This window comes from Pongo pygmaeus, chromosome 4 (genome assembly GCF_028885625.2).
Source record: "Pongo pygmaeus isolate AG05252 chromosome 4, NHGRI_mPonPyg2-v2.0_pri, whole genome shotgun sequence".
NCBI classification, from domain to species: Eukaryota; Metazoa; Chordata; class Mammalia; order Primates; family Hominidae; genus Pongo; species Pongo pygmaeus.
Window position 1 is genome coordinate 165,609,201 of NC_072377.2, and position 16,548 is coordinate 165,625,748.

Here is a 16,548-nt window from a genome sequence, read left to right on the forward strand (position 1 = left end):
TTTCACTTGGGATCTCCTCCTCAGAACTTTTTAATGCTTGCCTCTCCTGACACAAGAAACTTGAAATTAATTTTGTTTGTAGCTAACATCTGTTATGAAATATTAAACAAAAATTATTTTGATTTTATGACTCAGGGCTTTTGACTTTTGTCTCCTTTGATCTGAGGGAATTATGAAAAACTGAATTTCTGAGATTGGTGAATTATTGGGGAAGTGTTTTGAAACTCCTTTCCCATTACACAAGATTACAAGTTCTTAACTCTGTTCAGGAGAATTTCTGGCCAAGATACTTGTAACAGGATGCTCTTCTATGTCTCAGGAAAGGCTTTCCCAATAGAACCAGGGTACACTTCTAAGAACACAATTCACCTGCTTTCAATATTCTTTATCTTTTAATAGTAGTTTATGCCATCTCTATTTTCTATATACCATTTTGATTTTTACCTAACCCTTTAGTTTCCTCTTTTCTTAAAAATGACTTGATATTTGCATATGCTAGAACTGAATATATACTGGAACTGAAACTGTCTGGGTCAACTAGAAGATCTGCAGAAGCAAATTTGTTCATACTGGATTTTGATATGTGATGAAATTGTGGTTTGGAGGATGTGACTGTGGGTATTCATTTTTCCATATATTAGCGATGAATCTGATTGCCCTTTCTTCTGAAATATTTGTAATAATTTATAACGTATATAATTACATACAGGCGTAACTTGGAGACTGTGGGTTTGGTTCCAGAATACGACAATAAAGTGAATGTTGCAATGAAGTGAGTCACATATATTTTTTAGTTCCCCAGTGCATGTAAAAGCTATGTTTATACTATACCGTAGTCTATTGTGTGCAATAGCATCATGTCTAAAAAATACATAGCTTAATTAAAAAATACTTTATTGCTAATAAATGTCAGCCATCATCTGAGCTTATAAAAAGAGTCATAATCTTTTTGCTGTTTGAGAGTTTTGTCTTGATGTTATTTTTTGTTTTTAGATGGAGTCTCACTCTTGTCACTCAGGCTGGAATGCATGGTGCGATCTTGGCTCACTGCAACCTCCGCCTCCTGGATTCAAGCCATTCTCCTGCCTCAGCCTCCTGGGTAGCTAGGGCTATAGGCGCCCGCCATCACACCTACTAAATTTTTGAATTTTTAGTAGAAATGAGGTTTCACCATGTTGGCCAGGTTGGTCTTGAACTCCTGACCTCAGGTGATCCATCTGCCTTGGTCTCCCATAGTGATGGGATTACAGGTGTGAGTCACCACACCTGGCTTGTCTTGATGTTATGGCTGTTGACTGATAAGGGGGGTGGTGACTGCAGCCTTATGAAATGTATTTCTTAAGTAATAAGACTTGAAAGTTGAAATTACTCCTTCATCCATCAACTACAGAATGAATGTTATGTTAGCATGCATGAAAACAACATTAATCTCCTTGTACATCTTCATCAGAGCTCTTAGGTCACCAGGGGCAGTGTTAAGGAGTAGTTACCTTTGTTATTGTTGTTGAGAGACAGGATCTTACTTTGTCACCCAGGTTGGAGTTCAGTGCCATGATCACAGCTCACTGCAGTCTTAAACTCCTGGGCAATCCTCTCACCTCAGCCTCTTCAGTAACTGAGACTACAGATGTGAACTACCATGCTTGGCTATTTTTTTTTTTTTTTATTGTTCGTAGAGACAGTTGCCTATGTTGCCTAGGCTGATCTTGAACTCCTGACCTCAAGTGATCCTTCTGCCTCAGCCTCCCAAAGAGTTGGGATTATAGGCATGAAACACTGTGCCAGGCCAAATAGTAATCTTTTGAAAAAATTTTTTTATTTTCTTTTTCTGAGTAGTAGTTCTCAATAGCGGGCCTAAAATATTCAGTAAACCATGCCATAAACAGATGTGCTATCCTCTAGGCTTTGTTGTCCTAATTTACAGAACACAAGCAGAGTAGATTTAGCATAATTCTTAAGGACCCTAGGATTTTAGGAATGGTAAATGAGCATTGGCTTCAAGTTAGAGTCACTAGCTGCATTATTCTCTAACTAGAGAGTCAGCCTGTTCTTTGATATTTTGAAGCCAGGCATTGACTTCTCTCCAGCTATGAAAGTCGTAGATGGCATCTTCTTCCAATATAAGGTTGTTTGTCTACAATAAAAACTCATCTACACTAAAAATCATTGTTTAGCGCAGCCACTTTTACCAATTATCTTAGCTAGATGTTTTGATAACTTGCCACAGCTTCTACATCAGCACTTGCTGCGTCACCTTGCAGTTTTATATTATGGAGATGGCTGTTTTCCCTTAAACCTTATGAAATAATCTCTGCTAGCTTCCAACAACATTTCTTTCTTTTATCTTCTTTTTTTTTTTTTTTTTTTGAGACAGAGTCTTGCTCTGTCACCCAGGTTGGAGTGCAGTGGCATGATCTCAGCTCACTGAAAGTTCCACCTCCTGGGTTCACGCCATTCTCCTGCCTCAGCCTCCCAAGTAGCTGGGACTACAGGCGCCCATGACCACACCCGGCTAATTTTTTGTGTTTTTAGTAGAGACGGGGTTTCACTGTGTTAGCCAGGATGGTCTCAATCTCCTGACCTCGCGATCTGCCAGCCTCGGACTCCCAAAGTGCTGGGATTACAGGTGTGAGCCATGGTGCCCAGCCTTATCTTTTGTTTTCTAAGACAGGGTTTTGCTCTGTTGTCCAGGCATGTCCAGGAGTACAGTGGTACCATCTCAGCTCATTGTGGCCTCAACATCCCAGGCTCAAGCAATCCTCCTACCTTAGCCTCCCAAGTTGCTGGGACTACAGGTGCAGGCCACCATGTCTGGCTATTTTCTTTTGTATTTTTTTTGTAGAGGTGGGGGTTTCACCATTTTGCTCAGGCTGATCTTGAACTCCTGGGCTAAAGCAATCTGCCCACCTTGGGCTCCCAAAGTGTTGGGATTACAGGTGTGAGCCACCATGCCCAGCCCCAACTTTTCTTCTGTGGCTTTCTCACCTCTCTCAGTCTTTATAAAATTGAAGAAAGTTAGGGGCTTGCTCTGGATTAGGCTTTGGCTTAAGGGAGTGTTGTGGCTGGTTAGACCTTCCATCCAGCTCTATAAAACTCTCTTCATATCAGCAATAAGGCTGTTTTGCTTTCTTACCATTTGTGTATTCACTGGAATAGCACTTCTAATTTTCTTCAAGAACTTTTTCTTTGCATTCACAACTTGGTCAACTATTTGGTGCAAGAGGCCTAGATTTCAGCCTGTCTTGGCTTTCAACATGCATTCCTCACGAAGGTTAATCATTTTCTAGCTTTTGATTTAAAGTGAGGGACATTCAACTCTTCCTTTTACTTGAACACTTAGAGGCCATTGTAGGGTTATTTATTGGCCTAATTTCAATGTTTCTACGTCTCAGGGAATAGGGAGGCCCATGAAGAGGGAGAGAGATGGGGGAACAGCTGGATGGTAGAGTAGTCAGGACACACACATTTAGAGATTAAGTTTGCCACCTTACATGAGTGTGGTTGGCGGTGCCCCAAAATGATTACAATAGTAACATTAAAGATCACTGATCACAAACCACTATACCAGGTGTAATAAATGACAAGGTTTAAAATATTGTGAGAATACCCAGAATGTGACCCAGAGACACAAAGCCAGCACATGCTGTTGGAAAAATCGTGGTGGCGTTTTGCTCGATGCAGGGTTGCAGCAAACCTTCAATTTGTAAAAAACACAGTATCTGTGAAGTGCAATAAAGGAAGTTCAATGAAGTGAAGAGCAATGAAACGAGGTTTGGCTGTGTTATTATGTAATTAATATGGATGTAATTTGTAATAATAAACAATAAAAATGAAGAGAGGTTAAGTGGCTTAAGGTTGCAAGAATAGTCAGTAGTAGAGTTAAAATGAGGTCCCCACTGCGAATCCCAGACACCTTGGCTCTTGATTTTTCTACCTCAACGTGAGCCAGAATTCCACTTAGGTTTACCTCCATAGCCTGAGTCATCTGTGTTTGCCCTGGTTAGTTTGTTTAAAAATAACCGTTTTATTTTGAAGTAATTTTAGGTTTACAGAAAAATTGCAAAGGTAATACAGAGAGTTCCTTTACCTGAGACTCTCCTAATCTCACATAGCCAGGATACATTGGTCAAAAACTAAGAAATTAATATCGATATAGGACAATGAACTAAACAACAGACTTTATTCAGATTTCACCTAGGTGATTTTTTTCACTTCTTAAATTAGAAAGCATTTCAAATTAGAGAAAAGTAGAGACTGGTCTTAGTGTCTCAGTGACACATAGGCCTCAGGGCACCAAAAGACTCAACGGGTCAAAGATTTGTGGACTGTTGGTTTGTTTTAATATTTCTTTATTTTATTTTATATTTTATTTATTTATTTATTTATTTATTTATTTATTTATTTATTTATTTATTTAAGACAGAGTCTTACTTTGTCACCCAGGCTGGAGTGCAGTGGCTCTGAGTCAGCTCACTGCAATCTCCGTCCCCCAGGTTCAAGCAATTCTCTTGCCTCAGCCTCCCTAGTAGCTGGGATTATAGGCGCCTGCCACCACGCCTTGCTAATTTTTGTATTTTTAATAGAGATGGGGTTTCGCCATGTTGGCCAGGCTGGTCTCAAACTCCTGACCTCAGGTGATCTGCCCACTTCAGCCTCCCACAGTGCTGGGATTACAGGCATGAACCACCGTGCCCAGCCCTCTTTATTTTCATCTGAAACAATACTGTGCAACTTTCTAATGCGAGTCACACTTCTTCTGACTCTTCCACTACAGTGGGCTCCCCCAAATCTAGGACCCCCTGAGCTGGTATTGCTGGACAGTGATCTGGCTTTTTAAGGTAGGAACCCTGGGCTCTTGATGACAGCCAGTCACAACTTTCTTGCTCCATTTGAGATGCTGTAGGGACTCTCTGGTTATTATAAGACTCATTAAATTGCAAGCAAATAAATTTCTCGACAGAGACTTTCCATAGCCATGAGACAATATCACATACTGTTTTTCCTTTATTGTAATATGTGCATGTTATGTTCTGAATAGGGGCACACAGATCCAAGTACATCTTTCTGAAGAATAACAGACCAAAGTTGTTAATCTGTTTTTTCTTAAAGAAAAGCCTATTAATACCAGATGAGTGGAAGAGAATCTATAAAGTCAAAATGACTAAGAATCTCCTATGACAAGACCACAAACCCACAGAAGCAAAAACAGGAGAAGAAAGAGAAGAGACAAAAAAGAATTGGGAAGAAGTTAGAGACACAGGCTTCAGCATTTAAGTACTCCTGTGGCTTGAATGGCAAAATGCCTGTGGAGACTTGGAGAAGCAGCACATTGATAAATCAATCAGACACTACAAGCTTGAAGAAGAATGATAGAGTGCTGTCCCCTGGCTGGAATGCCTGATGGGGGTTGGGAGTTGCACGTGCCTCCAGGAAATATCCACCTTCAGAAGATTTAGTCTCTGAGGTCTAATTTTCCCCTCTTCATTAAACCTCAATTGTTGGCAAGAGACCGTGGATGTTTGGAAAAACCACTGGGCATTGCTTTTTATATGTTCATCTAATTGAGGCCACTGAGGCAGACCCACTGACATTCCCTGGTGTCCAGGGAGGCTGACAACCACCACAACATTTTTAGGGTGTCATTGAGGTTTTGTTGTCTGAGTTTTAAAACAAAACTAGCATTCTTTCTGGGGGTATTTTGGCTTATTATTCTGATATAGGAAATTGAGATAAAAGCAAATTAACATGTGTTGGTAGCTATACTCAACCCCCACCCCCTTCCAATCTCTAATAACTTCATTCTGTCCTTTCATGAGACAGCCAAGGAGGTAACACCCCATCTAGCGAGTGGATAATTAATTTCAATTTTCTCAATCTTTTTAGAGTTGTACATGTGAGGATTTGGTGACTTTTTACACCTCCAATATAATGTTCTCTATCACATGGGCTTCTTAATTGTCCAGGCTATAGATAGGACATCTAGGCAGCTTTCCTTTCCTTTGGACCTTTAGTAAGACAAATGGCTTTGCTGTCCAGCAGTGTGGGTGGGGCTCTGTTGAGCACAGAATCATGTAGAGAAGCCTCTGATGGTGGCAGAAGGCATGTACAGGTTTGGAATCTGTAATATCACAGGGTATAAATTGAGAAGAAAAGTAAAAGGCAAGTTTGAGTTAAATTTATTCTGCCCTTCTGCTATGTTCCTGTGGCACTGAGACTTGTTCTACATCATGATGGAAGAGCTGTCTGTCTAGGGAAAAATCCATCCTGACTCTGATTTATCTGCACAATGACAACAATGCAAGGTTCTTGAATTATCTCATGGATTAAAGACCCCTTAGAGACTGAGATTCAGACAGTGTATATTGGCACCATGATAGCAAGCAGACAAATGATACACACCAGAGAGCCAGGCAACAGACCTGTGTAGATATGCGAGCTAGTTATGTGACAGATATGGCCTTGCAAATCAGTACAGACAGACAGACCCCTTGGAAAATAGTGTTGAGACCATCAATAACTCATATAGCAATGACAACAAAAACTTGTTTCTACTTCAACACAAAAAATAAATTCTAGGTGCATTAAAGACCTGCCTCATTGACGGATAGGGTGAGGATTAAAACAAAATACAAGAGCATATCCTTATGGTCTTGAGGTAGGGAGAAAACTCTTAAGGCACAGGTATTAATAATGAAAAATTGATAAATCTCACTACATTAAACTTTCTGTGCCCTAAACAACATGGAAAGGTAAACCACAGATTGGGAGGAGATGTTTGTAACATTATTAGATACACAAATTTGAAAAGGAAAAGATAACTCAATAAAAAAATAAAAAATGACACGAACAGGTTATTCACAGAAAAGAAATCCAAATATCTCCAAATCATACAGTTATTTTCAGCTTAACTAGTAATCAGGGACATGTAAATTAAAACAGCAATGAAGTTACCCTGTTATACCATCATCAGACTGGTGAAAAATGAGAAGTCTAATTAAAGTTGAGATTTGGCAAAGATGAGATGCAATGGATACTTTCATAAACAAATTTTTGTGACCATTTTGAGAACAATTTAGCTTACTTTATTTAATTAATTAATTAATTAATTTATTTTTGAGACAGTGTCTCACTCTGTGGCCCAGGCTGGAGTGCAGTGGTGCGGTTTCGGCTCACTGCAAACTCTGCCTCCTGGGTTCAAGCAATTCTTTGACTCAGCCTCCTGAGTAGCTGGGATTATAGGTGCCTGCCACCACACCTGGCTAATTTTTGTATTTTTAGTTGAGATGGGGTTTCACCATCTTGGCCAGGCTGGTCTTGAACTCCTGACCTCGTGATCCACTCTCCTGGGCCTCCCAAAGTGCTGGGACTACAGACGTGAGCCACCATACCCGGCCAGAATTTAGCTTTATTAAGCCGTGTTGAAAGTGCACATGTTCTTAGACCCAGCATTTTCACATCTATATACATACCTTGAAGCAATTTGCACACATGTGCACAAGGAGATCTTCAGAAATATTAATTACATCATCATTCAGTAAATGTCCATCAAAGAGTAGAATAAAAAAATTGTAACATATTTATAAAATAGAATATCTTATGGCAGTTAAAATTGTAGTATATCTCATGAATACATAGCATATAATAATGTCTTATTAAGGTTTAAGTATTATTTTGCTGTAAGTACTACTATAAGCACTTTGCATGTCAATATTAATTCATATAACTCTCATAACAACGCTGTGATGGGGGTATTATTATCATCCCCATTTTATAGATGAAGAAAGTAAGAAGCAGAGAAGTTTAAGTATTTAAAGGTCTCATGGCTGTTGGTGGCAGAGTTGGGCTGTGAACCAGCCCATCTACTCCAGAATTGGTGCTTTAACACTATACTTGCCTCATAAAACAAACAGAATGCTAGGAAACAAAATGTAAAGTTGAGCAAAAAGTTCCACTGGGAAGACGATACATATGAGTCTCCATTATCTAGGGTTAGGTTCAGCCACATTTAGCAACTACAAAAACAACAATAATAAGTGGCTTAAACAAGGTAGAGGTTTCTTTATGACATAAAACAAATCTAGAAGTGGTAGTCCAAGACTGATATGGAGGCACCAAGGTCCTGCAGGACCCCGTTTTTCCTGTTCCATCATCCTTAGCTCTGGTTTCCATCATCAAGGTGGTGTCATGAACCAAAGGACTATTGGAGCTACATCCACCTCAGTCATGTTCCACATAGGAAGAAGAAAGAAACAGGGAAGCAAAGCAAAAGATATACCTGTCAGCAGAGTCCCTTTAAGGAGGTTAGCCCAGTGACCTTTGCTGTGCCCCTACAGCCACAAGAAAAGGGGGCATATGTAGTCCTTTAAGCTGGACAAATTGTTCATCAGAATAAATTGCAAGTTCTGTAAGCAAGAAAAGAAAATATTGAGTAGGCAACTAACAGTTCAGTTATAAATGCTATTTATATAAGGTTTAAAACAATGCTACATATTCTTTATGCAAAACTATATTGTTTTGAATTTTACATATACTTATGATAGTAGAAAAACGTGTGGAAATAATACCAAGTTTAGGACAACAGTAATGCTTGGAGAAGGAGAGGAATTGGAGGGGAATACACAACAAACTTCAACGATAGCTCTAACTTTTTACAAAGAAAATCTAAAACAAAAATGATGTAATGTTCAAATTTGATTAGTTGGATAGAAGGCAAAGCCTGGTGTGTCTTTGGGGAGCGTATGTATATCTCCAATTCTCTTCTTCTGTTGTTCAGTTCTCTTTTTCTGCCTCAATTTTCTCTCTTCCTGTAGAAAAAGGTCTGAATCCCTGAGAACTGCCTTCCCTGCTAAAAGTTCAAGCCCTCAGTGAACTTGGGACAGTTTGTTCCGAAGTGAAGCAGTTTTGGAGAGCACCTGCTTTAACGGTGATATATTGGTTGAGGGCTTATCAAATATCACACACTAAGCTAAGCCTTTCACCAATATGAATTTATTTAATCTTCACAAGATCCCTGGCGCTAAAACTATTGTTATTCCCATATTACAGAAGAGGAAACTAGGGCTCAGTAAAGTTAAATATCCTTCCTAAAACCCTACAATTCATGGGAGCATGTTCCAGGTTGGAATCCATATTGTCTGACTTCAGAACTGGGGCCCAAATCTGCCTTGCTGTACTGAGACACTTAATTAGCTTTATTAAAGTCCAGTCACACACCCTGCTCCATCTCCTAGTAGACTTCTAGGAAGGGCTCTCTGGTATGTACCCAAATCTAGTCACAAGTGATAAGGCAGGGTGCTGAATCTGGAATGAAAACATAGGTTGGATTTACCCTGTACTTGGTGGGATCTCAGTTGGGGGGCCACAGAGGGCCAGCCAGGCTGAGATTAAGGAGAAAGCAAGCAAGGGGCTAATTGCTCAGAGAGAGGATTTGGTCTAGAAACTAAAGAAATAGGAGGGCTGCTTAAGCGTTTTGTTATTCATGGTCTTGCCTCTGCAGGGCAGAAAGCAGCAATGTACTTGAGGTAGAAACTTTGGCCAGGAATCGGATACATACACTGACGTCCCTAGTGCCATTTCTTTCCCAAATCTAAACTAGGTGACTAGTTTTGGGTACATACCAGAAAGCCCTTCCTAGAAGCCTACTAAGAGATGAAGCAGGGTGTATGACTGGACTTTAATAAAGCTCATTAAATGTCTCAGTACAGCATGGCAGATTTGGGCCCCATTTCTGAAGTCAGAGAAGTATGGATTCCAACCTGGAACGTTAATCACTCTGCATTCTCCTTGTCTTAGTCCATTTTGTGTTGCTCTAACAATACCATGGTCTCAGAATATCAGAGACTGGGTAATTTATAAAGAAAAGAAGTTTATTTAGCTTATAGTTTTATAGTCTGTGCAGTTCAAGGGCACAGCCCTGCTTTTTGGTGAGAGTTTTTGTGCTGCATCATAACATGGTGAAGATGATCATAGGGGAAGAGTACTCAAACAAAGAGACAAAACCCCAGGGGTGTCCTGGCTTTATAAGAACCCACTCTCATGGGAACTAATCCATTTTTGTGAGAACTAATCCAGTATCATCATAGAAAGAACTCACTCACTACCTTGGGAATGGCACCAAGCCACCCAAGGGGGATCCAATCCCATGGCCCAAACACCTTTCATCAGACCCCACCTCCCATACTGCCACATTGGGTATCAAATTTCAACATGAGTTTCGGTAGGGACAAACCAAACCCTAGTAACCCTCTAGAGTGCTCCTTGTGGACAGGGACTACATCTGGTTCAAGATCTACCACTGTCCCGGCACATAGCACGAACTTGAATGTTGAATAAACAGATGAATAAACAAAGGAATAAGTAAACTCAACAGGATTGAAGTTCGTCAGAGTTCTCTGGACTGGGACTGAACAATTAGCCAATAAATAAAAAAACTGTATTAGGTTGGTGCAAAAGTAACTGGGGTTTTAACCATTAAAAGTAATGGCGGCTGGGCACAGTGGCTCACACCTGCAATCCCAGCACTTTGGGAGGCCGAGACGGGCGGATCACGAGGTCAGGAGATCGAGACCATCCTGGCTAACATGGTGAAACCCCATCTCTACTAAAAATACAGAAAATTAGCCAGGCATGTTGGTGGGCACCTGTAGTCCCAGCTATTCGGCAGGCTGAGGCAGGAGAATGGCGTGAACCCGGGAGGCGGAGCTTGCAGTGAGCCGAGATCGTGCCACTGCTCTCCAGCCTGGACGACAGAGCAAGACTCCATCTCGGAAAAAAAAAAAAAAAAAAAAAAGTAATGGCAATAACTGCAACTACTTTTGCAACAACCCAATAGTTCCTGGAGGGCAAAGGCCAATGCATGATTTGTGTTTGTATGCCTTGCCTAGCACTGTGTCCATAGCAGTGCTTGCTGAATGGTTGTTGAGTTGAATGGAGATGAGTTATTAAATAAAAACAGAGATTTATAACAGTGGACTGGAATGGCATAGGACATTCAAGAGATCCATATGTAAAGAGCCAGTGACTTGTTTGAACATAATCTCAAAACTCTACTATAAACATTGTTATGCTCATTAGGATAATATTATCCTCATTAGGAAAAGTAAAATAATATGGCCATTATTTGGTCCATTCTATGTGCCAGGTGCTGTTGAGTAGATTATCTCTAATACTTACCATCACTTTGCAAGGGAAGTGTGATTATTACCATTTTCCAGTGAAGAAACTCAGTCCCGGAAGGTTAAGCTGCTTCCTGAAGCTCAGATTATAAAAGACCCAGGCAGGATTTATATGCAGGTCTCTCGGGCCTATCATTCTGCCATCCCATGAAAAACTAACAGAGCTATTATGGTGGTTAGACTTTTTCCTTTCACAAATGGAATTGCAGCATCAACAAACAGCAGGAAAGAAGTTGCATTTCTTCCTTCAGTAAAGATTCTGAAATGTCCTGTAACTCCTCCCAAGGCATTGGTGATTTTATGGCTACTCTGAATTTACTTGAATTGCAACTGCTAACCTAATTGTTTTCTGCTGGCAAATCTAGTGAATGTAATACAAGCCCTTATTTCCCCTTGGTGTGATGTTATGAATTGGTATTATGCTTATGGGAACTCTTTGTATACCATAAAAATACCAACACTAATCATGAAAATAAATGAAGGGGAAAATAACCCCCAAAATATGTGCTTTTGCAACATTTATTAGAAAGCAAAAATGAAACACTGAATGTAAAGTATAATTTATTTTTTTTCTTTTTAAATAGGCTTAAAAAACTAAGTGCAATGGAGTTTAAAATGAAAACACTGGTTTTCTTTCCTGGGAAATATGTCTCTTAACAAGCTTCTTAAGCACTCTTCTTTGCTCCAGGGTCCTCTGGACTGAATTAAAATTAAAGTCAGCTCTCTTACAACTTTTCTTATGAGTCAATATGCCTGAAAGCTTCTTCAATCAGGCATTGGCCAAGAAATCTTGATCCTTGTTGTGTGATATAAAATATTCTTTGCAATTACTAGCTTCTTATTTCAACAATTTCAGCACAGTTTTCTGGAAGATTCTTCCTTTTCTTCTTTTCTGCATTTGCAGCTTTTCCTTGAGTTTATAGCCCTCTCTTCCTGATAAGCTCAAACCTTCCTTTCCTCATGTTGAAAATTCCTTCCTGGACGTTTTACCACATGGGTTCTTAGTTTTTCAAAGAGAAATGTTGCCTTGGTCAGCACTGTAGCTTTGGTAGAGAAGCATATAATTTGCACGCTGCTTACAAAAGTTTGCAATAAAAAATTATTCCCTCCCACAACTAAGCCGATTGCTTTTTCTTATTATTGTTGATCACATTGGACTGATTTCAATTCCCTCAGTGAATAATTGGCATAAGAGTTGGTTGCAGTAAGTAAGCCTGTTGTAAATACTAGTTGGTCTTGTCATGAAGTATGTGCATATGTGTGTGTGTGTGTATTTATAATAAAAAACAGTTTAAACATGGAAAGTTGCCATCTGGGCCTTCATAGGTTGGAGACTGTGCACACATCTTGCTTTTTTTGAATCACAGGACAGGATGTCAGAACAGCTCGGGGTTCATGGACAATGGTGCTCTGTCTGTATGGACTGTTAATACATCCTGAACAATGAATATCCATGGGAAATCATGATGATGCTGACTTGATTTATAATATTGATTTTTAGCAAAAAGAAAATAAGGTTTTGAGGTACAAAATAGATTCTGCTAGATATCTAATCCTGCCATGGCAGGGCTAATGCTCTCACTTTTGCCTCATTTAGGCCCCAGACCATTGCCACAAGTGTCACGGCATAAAGGAATAAGTGTGACGTAAAGAGTTCTGAACAGGCTGCTGCAGTGCCCCTCAAGATTTCCAGTGAAGCTTCTGAAAATTAAACTTTTAAATCTCTGTCATTTAGGCCAGTCATTATTATCTTTAAAGTTGCAGATGACTGGGAGACTGATGAGAGGAAAATGTGAGAGGCAGGTGGAAAAGGCTAAGAGGATGGGGCTACTGTGCTTGTCAGCTAAGATGGGCCACATTCAAGCTGATGAGTGGGTTCCAAGTCCAGTCTTGCAGACAAAACATGAAGAAGAGCTAAAAGACAGGACAGATGGCTAAAAAGGCTTCTTTTGACTTTATATTCCCCGATTACAATCCATACAGGGCTGACTGCTCTCTTGGCTCTTGGATTCTATGAGATGCTCCTGATTCCTTTCAATATGCCCTCCCTTAATAAGACAAAATTAAGAAACAACTCCAAAGCTGGCCCTGTCTTAGAACCATTATGCCATTTTGCAAACGATTGGATCCAGACTACCTGGATGCAAATCCTAGCTCTGCTTCTCACTAGCTGTGAGTCTCAACCTCTCAGGATCTCAATTACCTTCTTTGTGTGGGGATAATAATAATATATACCTCTTGGGCTGTGAGGATTCCATGAAATAATATTTTTAAAACATTAGAACAAGTGCTTTGTAGGAAGCATTTGTCATAAGTGGCTGTTAATTAAATATATCCAAGCAAACAAACACATTTCAGATAGCCCATGGGTTCTTATGAGTCTATTAATCTGGGTTAAAAATCTCATAATTTGGATTAAAATTTGTGTTTATACTCAGAATGGGATATTATTTCTTTGAAGATTACATTCCCTGGAATACCATCTATACAAAGACTTAGAACCACAAATTAAAGACGAAATAATGAATTTAACTCATTTCCCCTTCTCCCATCTAAAATCAGGGGAAATTATTATTGAGACTTCACTTTGTATTCATTCATTCATACTGTCATGTGTTCTGCCTATACTCTTCCCACTGGGTTGTTTTTAGCACCACGTGAACAGATCATCCACTCCCTTATGAACTTGGTTGCTACTTTAGCTGCTCCCAAGAATTTGAAATATTCATTCCAGACCAAACAGCCCTTCTGCTGGCAGCAAGCATGTCAAAACACAGTGAAAAAGATTCAGGAATTAAAAAAAAAATAAGGCACAGAAAACAGGACTTGCCATACCAAATGGAGCAAATCTTATTTACAAATGACCTTTAACCTCTGAGATCAGCCCAAATAAAGAAGCATCTGCCATCACTGGGAACATCCAACATTCTTCACCCTGACAAGGGGTCTCCAAAGACTCGATTCCATTTCAATCTAATTGGGTCCTTGCCCTCTCCTGCTTCCCTCCAGCCATGCACAGCAAGCCAAACCATCTTGGGATGGAAAGCCAGCCCAGAGATGAGCGACACCTTGACAGTGGAAGCAGAGGGTGGAGGCAGGGCAGCAGCTCTGCTAATTACAGAACAACCAGGTGCATTGATTTCAGCTTCATACAGAGCATACTGAGATTACTGTCCATGGAATCTCAGACCTTTCACTGATGGCTGTGTTTAGATAGAATTTTCTTTTCACCAAGGCATAGCACACACAGAAATCTTCCAGCGTGAACCATCTAACCTATCTGTGGTTCATCTTAATGGCAGTGACCAAATTTTCTAAGTCACAAATGGACAAGTATGTGTGTGTGAGATGGACAGTGCCTATGTCAAGAGAGATGTCTTGGAAAATCTGGGCTGACTGACTGTTATACCTTTTCATACTTCTACACATTAAATATTCATCAAGCATATACTAAGGTTGAAATGCTGTTGCAGAAGCTGGTGATATGGCATGAACTTGACAAGTGAGACCATTGCCTTCATGAAGCTTACATTTTGGTGGAGGAGATATATAAAGAAAAAATAAACAAGATCATATCAGACTGTGTTTAGTTCTCTGAAGGAATACACAGGGAGAAGAGGAGGAGGATGTAACAGTAGCTAACTATTATGCACCAGGCACAATTCTAAGCATTTTGCTTGTATTAACTCATTTATCTGTCATAATCACCATATCATTTTGGTTATTTTCCCCCACTTGGCAGATGAGGAAATTGAGGCAGAGAGAGTAAGCATAATTTGTCCTCAAATGGCCATGGCAACTTCATCCTTTCAGTTGTTGGTCAAATTTTTTTGTGTCATTCTTATTTCTCTCTCTCCCCTACATTCTCTCTCTTGCTCTCTTTTCCTATATCTAGCCATATACAATTAATCAAGAAATACCATGTTATTTACACTAATGTATAAACAGTCTATTTCTTCTTGCCTCCACTAATACTACCCCGATCCAAGCCACCATTATATCTCCTACCTGATTGCACTTTTATTTTGCCTCCTGAGTCTGTTCTTAAAAAAGCACACGTATGTTCACTGTAGCATGAGTCACAATAGAAAAGACATGGAATCAACTTAAATGCCCATCAATGATAGACTGGATAAAGAAAATGTGGTACATATACAACATGGAATACTGTGCAGCCACAAAAAAGAATGATATTATGTCCTTTGCAGGGACGTGGATGGAGCCATTATCCTTAGCAAAGTAATACAGGAACAGAAAACCAAATCACTGCATGTTCTCATTTGTCAGTGGGAACTCAATGATGAGAACACAAGGGTACAGAGAGGGGAAGAACATACACTGGGGCCTATTGGAGGGTGGAGGATGGGAGGAGGGAGAGGATCACGAAAAATAATGGGTATTAGGCTTAGTACCTGGGTAATGAAATAATCCGTACCACGAACCCCCATGGCACAAGTTTACCTGAGAAGCTATAATTCCTTTTTTTTTTTTTTTTTTTTTTTAGAGACAGAGTCTCACTCTGTCACCCAGGCTGAAATGCAGCGATGTATATAATCATAGCTCACTGTAATTTTAACTACAGGTCTCAAGTGATCATCCCACCTCAGTCCCCCAAAGTGCTGGAATTACAGGAAGGGGCCAGTGCACCTGGCCACATCCTTAAAAATATGTCAAGTTGTTTCTCAACTGCACTCAAAACTCTCCATTGGCTTCCTATATGTTTGGAGTAAAAGTAAAGTACCATAACTATAATTCTAACTATAATTCCTTTGTATTTGTATCCCTTAGTTACTCTGCAGTTAATACCAACAGCCCTATACATTCTGGCCCCTCCTCTCTTCTCTGATCCTCTAAGTTCTCCTTCTCTCTTGTTCAGTCTGCTCCAGCTATAATGGCCTCCCAGTTGTTGTTAGGGCACACAGGTCATGTGCCCCCTCAAAGACTTCAAACCTGTGATTACTTCTGTCTTGATAGCTGCAAACCTCCCTTGAGCACCTCCTCTGTTTCTTGCTCTTTTTAATGAGAACTTCCTTGACCATCCTATTTAAAACTGTAAGTTCCCTCCACTCTGAGAGCCTTTGTCCTCCTTCCTTGCATTTTTTTATTCAAAGCATTTATCATCTGATGTAATATATATATTTACATTTTTTGTTTGCTTATTGCCATTTCTTTCCACTACTGGCATGTAAAGTATATGAAAACAGGGACTTTTGTCTGTTTTGTTCATTGCTTTTTCCAGAAAGCCTAGAATAGTCCCTTGTATGTAGCAGACACTAAATAAATATCTGTTGAATTAATGAATTACAGAAGAAGACCTATTCCTCTGACTTAAAAAAGTTTAAGATTAAAAAAGATGATGATGTCTGATTTAGGA

The 16,548-nt window shown here is 39.7% G+C and overlaps 1 protein-coding gene across 3 annotated transcripts in view; it reads right to left on the reverse strand.

Annotated features, from left to right (window-relative positions):
* Positions 1 to 16,548, reverse strand: part of ATP10B (ATPase phospholipid transporting 10B (putative)) — a 274,541-nt gene that overhangs the window by 132,593 nt on the left and 125,400 nt on the right. For 2 of the 3 annotated variants that reach the window (XM_054489517.1, XM_054489515.1), the window contains exon 3: positions 8,276 to 8,402. The exons of the other annotated variant lie outside the window; for it this stretch is intronic. The gene's annotated coding sequence lies outside the window, so the exon portion shown is untranslated. The remainder of the gene's footprint in view (positions 1 to 8,275; positions 8,403 to 16,548) is intronic. 3 annotated transcript variants of the gene reach the window in all.